The sequence below is a fragment of the Malus domestica genome, chromosome 07 (genome assembly GCF_042453785.1).
Source record: "Malus domestica chromosome 07, GDT2T_hap1".
NCBI classification, from domain to species: Eukaryota; Viridiplantae; Streptophyta; class Magnoliopsida; order Rosales; family Rosaceae; genus Malus; species Malus domestica.
Window position 1 is genome coordinate 1,342,452 of NC_091667.1, and position 12,560 is coordinate 1,355,011.

Below are 12,560 nucleotides of genomic sequence, written 5' to 3' on the forward strand. Positions count from 1 at the left end.
ATATATATATATATATATATATTAAATGAACGAGCTCTAGAGCATCCATTGCATGCTAGCTCATGCCGGAAAAACAAATGGAGTTAATCTCCTATCTATAGGAAAATGATAGCGGCAAGACTAGATGAGCCGGCTAGTTTAAGTGGGTAAAGATTTAACTAGAAAATCATTAATTGGTGGAGATGTAGCTGCTACTGATCTTGGACACCAAGTAATTTGGTTGGTCCAATCAGAAGAAGACCAACATAAAGTATCAATGCATTGTTAGAATCAATTAGCCAAGATCAAGATTTAAGCCATAGAAAACACAATCAAGAAAGCATAAAACCTTTTACATATGAACTAATGCATTTACACTAACCTGATGAACCTCCATTGGAATATGCCATTGCAGCAGCTGTCCAAATTCTGTATGCTGCAATTCTTCTCCTCTCTGGTAGAACTCTTAATGCTCTAACTAAGAATAGGACTTAGTTCTTGACTGAGCGTGTCTATGAGAGCAGAGATTACAGCATATATATATATACATATACCTCTCCTAAACCAATGAGGATTTCCTATTACAATCCGATTAGGAAACAACTCATGTTTCCTAGTGTATGTTGGTACTTCTCCATGACAGATTCCTCTATCAACAAGAACTCACATTCATCTTCCTATAAGGCTTGATCAGGTTAGTGTAAATGCATTAGTTCATATGTAAAAGGTTTTATGCTTTCTTGATTGTGTTTTCTATGGCTTAAATCTTGATCTTGGCTAATTGATTCTAACATGTGGTATCAGAGCCTTAGATTTAAGTTCTTAAAATCAATCAAGCACGGGTCAATGAAAATAGCCATTATCAGGTTTCGAAACCGGTTCTAAATCTCAAAACAATTTTCCTAAACGGTGCGTTTTTGATAAAATTAAGTTAGATTAATATAACTGTTGGTATTCGAAATCGGCGCGGTTTTTCTTTTTGGGGTTTTCTGGGTTTTGTTCTTCTGCAAAAGAGGACTTTAACTCGTCCCTCTTATTTTGACCTATTCACTTGCAATCCGAGTAAACCAAATCTTGTTATTGAGTGTTCAATACCTATCCAAAATTGTTTCCGCTGCGCGGTATTGATGGTTGTCCCTTTAAAAGGTATGTGATCTTCAAAACTCGGATTAGAAAAATAAATATCATGAATCTTCCATTGAGATTTGTATAATGATTTTGATGAACATGAAAGCAGTCATTCTTAGCATATGATTTAGTTTCTTAAAATAATGCATATTAATGGTCTGTATAATGAAAGAAGCCATTCGTAAGATGATTATATCTGGTTAAATTTATGCAAATTTATTGTCATTATTAAGATCATAAACTGAGATATATGGAACAAATCAGTGTGATGGTTGATTCTTATTATACGGTGATCAGTTCATGATCTATTCTGAAATCAATAATCCTATATGCGCCTATCAACTGGTTGTTGTTAAGATTGTATATATGGATATTGGTTATAAAGCTTTGATGTGCAATAGACTGTGAAACGAAATCAGAAGTTTGAATGTTCATATGGTGATATCAGGTTCATCGATGTCTGCAATATCAATGAAGACCTTAAACTTAGCAAACATTCTGATCCTTACTGGTGGTAGCAATTACAAGAAGTGGAGGAGGGATATCAACTTGCTATTGACTCTCAATAAGTTTGATATAGCAATTGAAAATCCCAAGCCTGTAATTAGTGATCAAAGCACCGGAGCTGAGAAGTCAGATTTTGAGAGGTGGTCAAGAGCTAACAAGGTAGCACTTTCCATCATAGAAGCTGGAATGACTGACACTATCAGGGGAGGAATTAAGAAACCAGAGCTTGCTATGGATTATTTGGCTGCAATTGAAAAGAAATTTAAGGAGTCCGAGAAGGCAGAAGTAAGCCAGTATATGTCTGTGTTGACTCAATACAAGATTGAAGATACTGGTTCAATAAGGGATCATATAATGAAAATGTCAGATGCTGCCGAGAAGCTAAACTCCATGGAGATAAACATTGGAGAGAAGCAGCTTGTGTTCATGATTTTTCAAGCCCTCCCTACCAAGTATAGTCAGTTAAAAGTCTCTTACAACACTCAGGACAAGAACTGGGGCATAGATGAATTGATTGCACAATGTGTGCAAGAGGAAACTCGGCAAAAGCAAGAGAAAGGCAAGGAGATCGAAGAAGCAAATTATGTGCAACCTGGACGAGAGAAGAGAGCATTCAATAAAGGCAGCTCTTCAGGTCCTGGTAAGAATTCTAAATTCACTAAGAATTCTAACAAATTCAATATATCTGCTAAAGTAAATGACTCCCCTAGAAAATCTATCAAATTTAAAGCTAAACCTAAAGATGTGTCTAAACTTAAGTGTTTTTGGTGCAAAACTAAAGGGCATTTAAAAGTTGATTGTGAGATTTTTAAAGATTTTGTGAAGAGCAAAGAAAAGGAACAAGTACTTGTCTGTGTTGAGTCAAATCTTTGTGAAGTACCTGTTGATTCTTGGTGGTTTGACACTGGATGCTCGGTTCACATAACTAATTCTTTGAAAGGTTTTCAAAAACAAAAGGAAATTGGAAATACTATGTATCATGTCTATGTGGGAGAAGGGACTAAGGTTGCAGTGCATTCCATTGGAGTAGTAAACTTAAAACTGAATTCTGGTTTTGTGTTACAACTGAAAGATGTGCTCTATGTGCCTAAAATGAGAAGAAACTTGCTCTCTGCTTCTAAAATAATAAAAGATGGTTATGCATTCTCTGCTGATGATGTATGTTTGAAATTTTTTAAGAAAAACGGTTTTCATAAAATTTTGGGCATTGCCCTCTTGTCTGAAAATCTCTGGAGACTAGAGTGTATAGTTGAGTTTGTTGATCAGTCTGTGTTTAATGTCAATTCAAAAAGAATGTTAGAACATGATTCATCTTATATTCTTTGGCATAAAAGGTTAGGGCACATCTCTAAAGAAGGGATTCTTCAACTTTGCAAAGCTGAACTAATTCCCAAACTAGATTCTGCCACTGTAACAGAATGTGTTGATTGTTTGAAAGGAAAAATGACCAACTTTAGAAAACTAGATGCCAAAAGAAGCAAAGGGTTACTTGAAATCATACACACTGACATCTGTGGTCCTTTTCCAGTCAAAACCATATGTGGAAACAAGTATTTTGTTAACTTTATCGATGACTTCTCTAGACTGGGATATACTTTTCTGATTAAAGAAAAATCTGATGCCCTTAAATGTTTTATTGTTTACAAAACTGAGGTTGAAAAACAGTTAGGTAAAGTTATTAAAATTGTTAGATCGGATAGGGGAGGAGAATACTTTGGCAGGTACACTGAATCAGGACAGCAAAATGGACCATTTGCACTATATTTAGAGCAAAACGGCATTGTAGCTCAGTATACAACACCGGGGACACCTCAACAAAATGGAGTCTCGGAACGAAGGAATCGAACTCTTATAGGTATGGTGAGGAGCATGATGTCAAGATCCAAATTGCCTGGTTTCTTGTGGGGAGAAGCCTTGAAGACAGCAAATCATATTTTGAACAGAGTACCGAGCAAATCTGTTATCTCAACACCTTTTGAGTTATGGCATGGCAGAACACCTAATTTTGAATACTTTCACGTTTGGGGTTGCAAATCAGAAGCAAGGTTCTATAATCCTAATGAAAGAAAATTAGATTCAAGGACTCAATCTTGTTACTTCATTGGGTATCCTGAAAAGTCAAAGGGCTACAGATTCTATATTCCTCAACATCACACTCGGATCCAAGAAACGCATAATGCAGTATTCTTAGAGGATCAAGATGTTACAGATCTGTCGCGGAAAAATTTCATTTTTGAAGAGATGGATCAGCTACATGACATCCCAGAAGCCCTCAACTACTCTCAGGTTCCATTATTCAGTCAGCCATCAATTAATGAAAGAGAAGAAACACTTGCATATTCGGATTCTCCCACTGACCACACTATGGAAATCGATGATCAACTTCCTGCACCTGCACCTGCTTCAAATTCTGACCAACCAGTGTTAAATGAACCCAGAAAGTCCACAAGAGTCAGGAAATCAACTGCTACGAGTGATTATGTTTACTTGCAAGAAGCAGATTTTGACATTGGTGATTTGGATGACCCCATCTCTTACTTTCAGGCCATTGAAAGTTCACAGTCAACTCTATTGCAGAATGCTATGAAAGAAGAACTAGATTCCATGTATAAAAATAATGTATGGACACTTGTGGAGTCTAGCCCTCAAATCAAGCCTATAGGTTGTAAGTGGGTGTACAAGACCAAAAGAGATGCTCTTGGTAAAATTGAGAGACACAAAGCACGATTAGTTGCAAAGGGCTTCACTCAATGAGAAGGTATTGATTACAACGATACTTTTTCCCCAATTTCTTCTAAAGATTCAATGCGAGTTGTCATGGCATTGGTTGCATATTTTGACTTAGAGCTGCATCAAATGGATGTCAAAACAACCTTTCTTAATGGCGACTTAGAGGAATGCATCTATATGAAACAACCACCTGGATTTGTTGAAAGGGGGAAGAAAAACATGGTTTGCCAGCTCAATAAGTCCATCTATGGGTTAAAACAGGCCTCTAGACAATGGTATTTAAAGTTTGATCAGATTGTCTCTTCTCAGGGATTTGAAGAAAACAAATTGGACGATTGCATTTATCTTAAATTTTCTGGTTCTCAATTCATTTTTTTGGTACTTTACGTTGATGACATTCTTCTAGCAAGTTCTTGTCCACAGTTATTACAAAGAACTAAGAGGATGCTCAGTGAAAGTTTTGATATGAAGGATCTAGGAGAGGCACACTATGTGTTGGGGATTGAGATTGTACGCAATAGACAGAAAAGACTACTTGGCTTATCGCAAAAGGGTTACATTGATAGAGTATTACACCGGTTCAATATGGAGAATTGTAGTTGTGGACAAGTTCCAGTTAATAAAGGGGATAAGTTCTCCAAGAGTCAATGTCCGAGGACTGACTTGGAGACAGAGAAAATGCAGGGTAAGCCTTATGCTTCTCTGGTGGGAAGTCTCATGTATGCAACTATATGTACACGGCCTGACCTTTGCTTTTATAACTGGAATGTTGGGAAGGTTTCAATCAAATCCAGGTGAAGCACATTGGATATCTGCCAAAAAGGTTCTAAGATATTTACAAAGAACCAAGAATTTCATGTTGGTTTATGGAAATGGCGAATCTTTGGAACTTGAAGGATATACTGACTCTGATTTGGCTGGTGATATAGATGATAGAAAATCGACCGGTGGCTATATTTTCATGTTAAATGGTGGTGCAGTTTCTTGGAAGAGTGCTAAGCAAACTGTGATAGCCACATCCACTATGGAGGCCGAGTTCGTAGCTTGTTTTGAAGGGATGAAACAAACTGTGTGGTTGAAGAATTTTCTGACTGATTTAAAAATTGTAAAATCGATTCAGAAACCAGTAAGGATGTTTTGTGATAACAATTCTGCTGTGTTCTTTGCTAAAAATAATAGAAGAACTTCTGCCTCAAGGTTAATGGATGTAAAATTTCTTAAAGTAAGAGAGGAAGTGAAGAAGGGGATGATTGAAGTTCAGCACATCAGCACTGTTTTGATGGTTGCAGATCCTCTGACTAAAGCACTGCCTATTGGAGAGTTTCAGAAACATGTATCTCGGATGGGAGTGTTGGAAACTCTAGATCAGTGGGAGTAATTGATCTGTTTCAGAAAGTTTGAAGGTTGCTGCTATGTGAGTAATTCAATTTGGGACCTTGTTTACATTTTAGTCTGAGCTAGCTTACTTAGTTATGTTTAGTTTGTTAGTTTGTTTTATATTTTAATAAGAGTCTTTGCTTCAAAACCTAAGGCTTCCGTTTTGGAGTATTGTGGTTTTGATAATAGACTTGTTGGATTCATATGGTACTTTGCAAGGACAATTTGTTTGTTTTAAAAGTTTATATGTTTCATGAATTTTATTCAGTTATTGAAATGCTGTTTTTCATTGAAGATTGATATAGATTGTGATCTTTTGAAAAGTGGGAGCATGTTCTGGATTAGTGTTGTTAATCATGTGTCATAATTGCAGATTGGATACATGTGAGTCTTGAATCAATGATTGTTTTGGTAGTAATCTGAGATTCTTGGCTTCTGTATTTTGAAATGCAATGGGACGTTGGTCATGATGATAAAATCTTGAATAAGGCTATGTGATCAGTTCTTATAATTGGTAAAGGCTGTGCTTGTTCATGTCTCATGTTCAAGTGGGAGAATGTAAAGATATGAACATGAGTATTCGGTGAACAAGTGTCACTTATTTGGTCCAATTAGTATAAGAAAGCCTTATAGGAAGATGAATGTGAGTTCTTGTTGATAGAGGAATCTATCATGGAGAAGAACCAACATACACTAGGAAACATGAGTTGTTTCCTAATCGGATTGTAATAGGAAATCCTCATTGGTTTAGGAGAGGTATATGTATATATATATATATATGCTGTAATCTCTGCTCTCATAGACACGCTCAGTCAAGAACTAAGTCCTATTCTTAGTTAGAGCATTAAGAGTTCTACCAGAGAGGAGAAGAATTGCAGCATACAGAATTTGGACAGCTGCTGCAATGGCATATTCCAATGGAGGTTCATCAGGTTAGTGTAAATGCATTAGTTCATATGTAAAAGGTTTTATGCTTTCTTGATTGTGTTTTCTATGGCTTAAATCTTGATCTTGGCTAATTGATTCTAACATGCATGTCTTGCCTGGTGGCGGTGCAAGGAGAGTTGATACGTGCATGGCTGCAATCATCCCACTTCATGGTAAACCAATATGGTGAGTCAACAACGTACTGAAACTTCAGTATGAAAAAACATACCTAATAAATAAATAAATATATATATATATATTTAATTTTTGTTTTTTAATAATAAGAAACATATATTTTTAAAATGCGAGATCTTACATTATCATTGGAATTATATTGTTATTTTTCATATTTTCTAATATTGCTCCAACAAATGTTTCATTAACAGATAATGACAATGAGTTGCTAGCAGGTTGATCAAACGAGCTACAATTCATTGATGGCATGTTCGGATCTGTCCTACTGTGCAGGAAAAATGCTGGCCTTTCAGGTGATGGCATACTCAAAGAGTAGCTGCTTAGCATGAGAAGTATCTTTTGCATTTTCGGTCTTTTATCTGGATCTTCCTGAACACAGAGTAACTCAATATGGATACATCTAATTACTTCACTTCTTGAATATGAATCTCTTAGATTTACGTCCAGCAATTCTAACTGCGTCCCGTCCCTCCAATGTCTCCAAACCTGCAAAAAAAAATTAAAGACTCGTTCAAACGTTGCAACAAAAATGTTTTCAACACTTTAAATAGAATTAACTAAGAAATGCACATCACAATCTTCAACTTATACTCACATGGCTCAAGAGGTCTTCGCCATTGTCTGAGTTATAGAAATTAGTGTTCTTCTTGCCAGTGACAATCTCTAAGATCAAGACACCGAGACTGTACACATCAGACTTCACAGAGAACTGTCCATGCATCGCATATTCGGGAGCCATATAACCACTATAAACCAGCAACATTAGTAAATGTTAGTTTGAATAAGGTATGAGGAGATGAATTTTTGAGTTGTTAATTGGTATCTTTTCTTTTCAGTAATTACATTTTAGGTTGAGAATTAAATCAATCAACTTTTCAAATAGATTATGTGACCATGAACGAAGTTTTGTACTGCTTACTATGTTCCCACAATCCTTCGTGTGTTTCCTTGAGTTTGATCAACTCTAAATATTCTTGCCATACCAAAATCAGCAATTTTTGGGTTCATTTCCCCATCTAACAATACATTACTCGCTTTAAGATCATGATGTATGATTTTAAGCCGTGAATCATGATGGAGATGGAGAATCCCTCGAGCAATCTCGTTGATAATCTTGTATCTGCTTGGCCAGTCCAAATTCACTTGATTCCCGGAGTCTATGTAGACATTTGAAAACAAAGATTTTCCTTGGTTTGTTACAAATCCAAGTGTAATAAAATAGCATACGATATCACACATGATACCTAAATCTGATTAGAAGGGTACATACCACATAGAAAGTGGTCAAGGCTTTTGTTCTGCCCAAATTCGTAAATAAGCATCTTTTCTTCACCTTCGGAGCAAAATCCTAGTATCCTCACTAAGTTTCTGTGTTGAAGCTTAGCTACCAAAACAACCTCATTCTTAAACTCCTCACTGCCTTGCCCGGATCCCCAAGACAACCTCTTCACGGCTACTTGTTGCCCATCAAGAAGTGTGCCCTGAAAACATTTTAACCAGTCATTACAAGCATCAAATTGTGATTTCATGACATCAACTTATCACATTGCTCTAGCCAACTTAGCTACGCTCGGCTCTGGAACTCTGGCATATTAAAGTCATAAAATTTGCTATGTGAAAATCACAACCTTGTAGACCTCACCAAAGCCACTCTTCCCTAGCTTGTTATGATCAGAGAATTTGTTTGTGGCTGCTTCAATTGTACCAAAACTAAACTGCAATGACTCGACAGCATTTATTTCCTTCCCCACTGCGTACACAATCAAGATCAGAAATTTATTAATCTTGATTTAGTAAAATAAAGAGAATGATCCAGAATCAAATCGTTTAAGAGATGAAATTATATAATTTCACTGGATCGGGAAAAGAATAAATAAACTTTTAGATTTACCATTTTGTTCTTGTATCGCATTGTACTTTTTCATCGCTCTTCTTCTAAAGAAAGGCAGCCTACCAAGGAAAGCAAAATGGCAATTGAAACAACAATCGCCACTATGATCCATGATGAGATTTGTTCATCATTTCCTAAACAAAATAATATTCTTTTTAGTACACAAATTTATGTGTAAAAATTCTAAACACTTAACTGCCTCGTATAAATTATATTTACCTTGAGACCTTGGAACTGAGCCTGGAAGCTGAGGTGGAGGAGGAAGAGGTGGTGGTGTTGGCGGAGGTATGGAAGTGTCAAGGTTAAAAAATAGATACGATTCATATCTAATATTACAACTAGGAAACAGAACTCTTCCCCCTTTCCTCCCGTCACAGCATTTCGGTAAAAGTTTGATAGCTCCGCGAAGACACTGATCACAATCGGTGCTCGATAGGTCAGGCGTGCACTGCACAAGGCTGAACAGCTGCTCAAGCCCAAGCCCATCAAAGTTTTCTTGTTTCATTGCCAACTTTTTAGCACCGGTCTGTGCATTTGCAGCTACTGGCACTAGGCCAGCGACAGTTTCAGCCACCAGTTGGTTAAACCGATTTGGCTGTAGCATTGAACTGGTTCGAGAAATAAGCAGAAGGGCTTTCATCCATTTTTCGGAAGAAAGACACGTTTCCATAGCGTAACATGTGATAAACCAGTCTCCGGTTTATATACTGTGATCGATGGTCTTTTTTTTTATTGAATATCACATACTTGTATTATTGTCACTCACCCGAGCTTCGCAGTTTATCCGAGTTCTGGTTGGCCTGTGCATCATTTCCATGATGTAGGCACTGATTATACGTGTGACAGGTCAGGGTAGATTACGAGAAACCTCTTGATATTTTGGATTCCGTTGAGTGGTCCGGAATCCTTGCTCTTGCTCATTTGCATAATGTTAGTCTAGAACCCTAGATTCGAGTGAATGGGAATTACCCCTAATAGACGTTGTGAATATAAATTAGAATTACCATGTTTATTACTCATAATCCAAATAGGGAATTATATAGAGTTCCTTAGTTAAATTCGTGAAATGATAAGTTATCGCGTTGATTGATTAACGTAAATAAATGCTAAATCATGCATTTTTTATTCATGAATTGATTAATTGACGGGATTGTAGAATGACTTTGGATATGGATGTTATTATTATGATTATTTTAGTTTATCAATGTGGCTTGAGAAGAATATTGTGCTTCGTCATTGGTTCTTTGACATATTGCATGGTATGCATTGTGATATATTGTTAAGACATAGCGATTTATGTGATGGATGTTTGAGTGTAATGAAATGACGAACTACGAATGACTTGATAGTCTAACGAGGAGGTTAGATGCAGCCATAAAGTATACGAAAAATCACTACGAAATTCAATTCTGGAGTTGTAATTTGCCATATTCCGGAGGCGGAATAAGTTTGAGATATGAGTTTTGGTGACGTCACGTGTCGATCCTGGGCGTATGTCGGGATCGGGACGTGACACTGTCTTTGCCTTGAAATTAGCTCTAATATTTGCATATCCTTCTTTGTTAAAGTGAGTGCCCAGACAATATCCGGCCTGAACCTCCTTGATGCAAACATCACAAAATATAGATATATTGTGGGCATTCCATGTAGCTGAAGGACTTGACGAAGATGCCCCCTTCTCTGCCATCGATACCAATTACTAATTTGTGTGTATATATATATATATATATATATATTAAAACAAGAACAAATGACAGCAATTCACAGAACAATCAAACAGCAGGAGCCTGGATTGTCTATAAGGGCCATGGCTAACTTAATAAGATAAAAGGTTTAGTTAATAAGAAATAAAGCAGGGCCATGACATTGTTATGTACCCACACACACAAATATATACGTGACATTGTTTTATTTGAGGGATAAACGTTGTGGATCTATCCCTGAAATGGTCTTATTTGAGGTATATACATATGTGAAACACATTGGACAGGGAGCAGTTTAGTACATTGACAACAAAACAAACATCTTATAGTTAGCATATTGTTAGTAATGTTGGTGACTGCAATTAGTGACTACAAGCAGTCTCTGTAATTTAAAGAACCGGACAAGGAATGACACTTAGAACGAATATTCAACTAAAAGCTCTGTGGTAGTATCTTGCTCAGTATAATCTATTGGCCAATAGTTATGTAAATTTCTATATGTAGACTGTTGCATTTCTTGTACTATAGAAATGAACTAAAGTGGTATTCTATCAACCAAATAATAGTGATCAAACTATTTAGGACTCCAGAGAATTCATTCATTTTCAAGGTTGGGATATCAATGGTGTTTGTACCATACTTGACCAATCCCGAAACTACTGAGCACCGGTCAACGTTATACCGTCAAGGACCCAGAAGAGTTTCCCTCCAACCAGGAGGCCAATCACAACGCGACACGTGTCGACATCAGAAGCCAATCATAGTGTGACACGTGTTAACATCAGAAGCCAATCACAACACGACACGTGTCAATGTCAAAATGAAACTAGAAACTCTCTTCTATAAATAGAGATCATTCTCTCACAATATTTCCTAATGTCATTTGTACTAAATCATTCACTAGTACTCACTAAAGGAGAGCTTGAACCTATGTACTTGTGTAAACCCTTCACAATTAATGAGAACCCCTCTACTCCGTGGACGTAGCCAATCTGGGTGAACCACGTACATCTTGTGTTTGCTTCCCTATCTCTATCCATTTACATACTTACCCACACTAGTGACCAGAGCAATCTAGCGAAGATCACAAACTTAACACTTTCTGTTGTACCAAAGTCCTCACTGATTTTGTGCATCAACATTTGGCGCCGTATGTGGGAACGACACTTATTCCCACTCTTTTCATCTTTGTCAAATTGGTTTCCACCATTCGTACACTCTCTTTTGACCAGGCACCCCTCTCCGACATGGGGAGTGAAGGAAGCCACAACACACAGAATGACACCCCTCTTGCACCTAGTGCGAAGCAACGAAAGAATGAAGGAAAGAGGTTTTCTCTTCAAGCTAAAGTCGATGAGCTAGAATCTCAAAACAACAAGATAGCAATGAAGAATGAGGTCCTCCAAGAGCAGTATGAGAAGCTCTTTGAGATGCTCCACGAAACTAGGCGTACTCAAACACGCGAACTTGTTACCCCTGTGGACATCAACCATCATCTGGATGCCTCCCAACAAGGAGGGTCACCTTCCTTCGACATGGGTATCCCTGATGAGGAGCGAGCTAATCATCAAAACATTGATCAACATGAGACTTCTCTCAACCCAGCTGCTTCGACCCGAAGCAGCAGAAGTGGAGGAAGACACCTCATTGCAGAAAGGTTGGAAGGATCGAAAGACGTTTATTGTGACTGCTGAGATTTCCTAAAGCAACGTCGAGAGAATCCCCTCCACATAAGCTCAAAGATCAATGCCTCAAGGGTTTCTGAAAGACTCGGTCCCCTTCCACGTCCCAGGCCAGCTACCAATTTGGGGAAGGGGTAACAAGTCCTAGAGAAACACGAAGGTATAGGGGACTCAGAGATGTTTCGACAGACATACCTTGAAAGTCAGTACGGCGAGTCCAGGGAAAAATCACATGCTCTTGATCAAACCTTCCTACTTCCAAGAGGAGATGGAGATTTACGAAAGAAAGCTCCAGTGGTACATGACTCCATTCATGACCCTCTTGTCCTACAGCTCCTTGAGGAAGTAAACAAATTGAAGGCCGAACGTCAGGCCGAGATACCTGACTGGAACCAACCCAGGCCTGGCCCTCTCACAAGGAGGATCCTCGACACCCCCTTC

General features: G+C 37.7%; 1 pseudogene; it reads right to left on the reverse strand.

Annotated features, from left to right (window-relative positions):
- Window positions 1–6,960: 6,960 nt before the first annotated feature.
- LOC103433811 (cysteine-rich receptor-like protein kinase 25) lies at window positions 6,961–10,421 on the reverse strand (annotated as a pseudogene).
- Window positions 10,422–12,560: the final 2,139 nt, after the last annotated feature.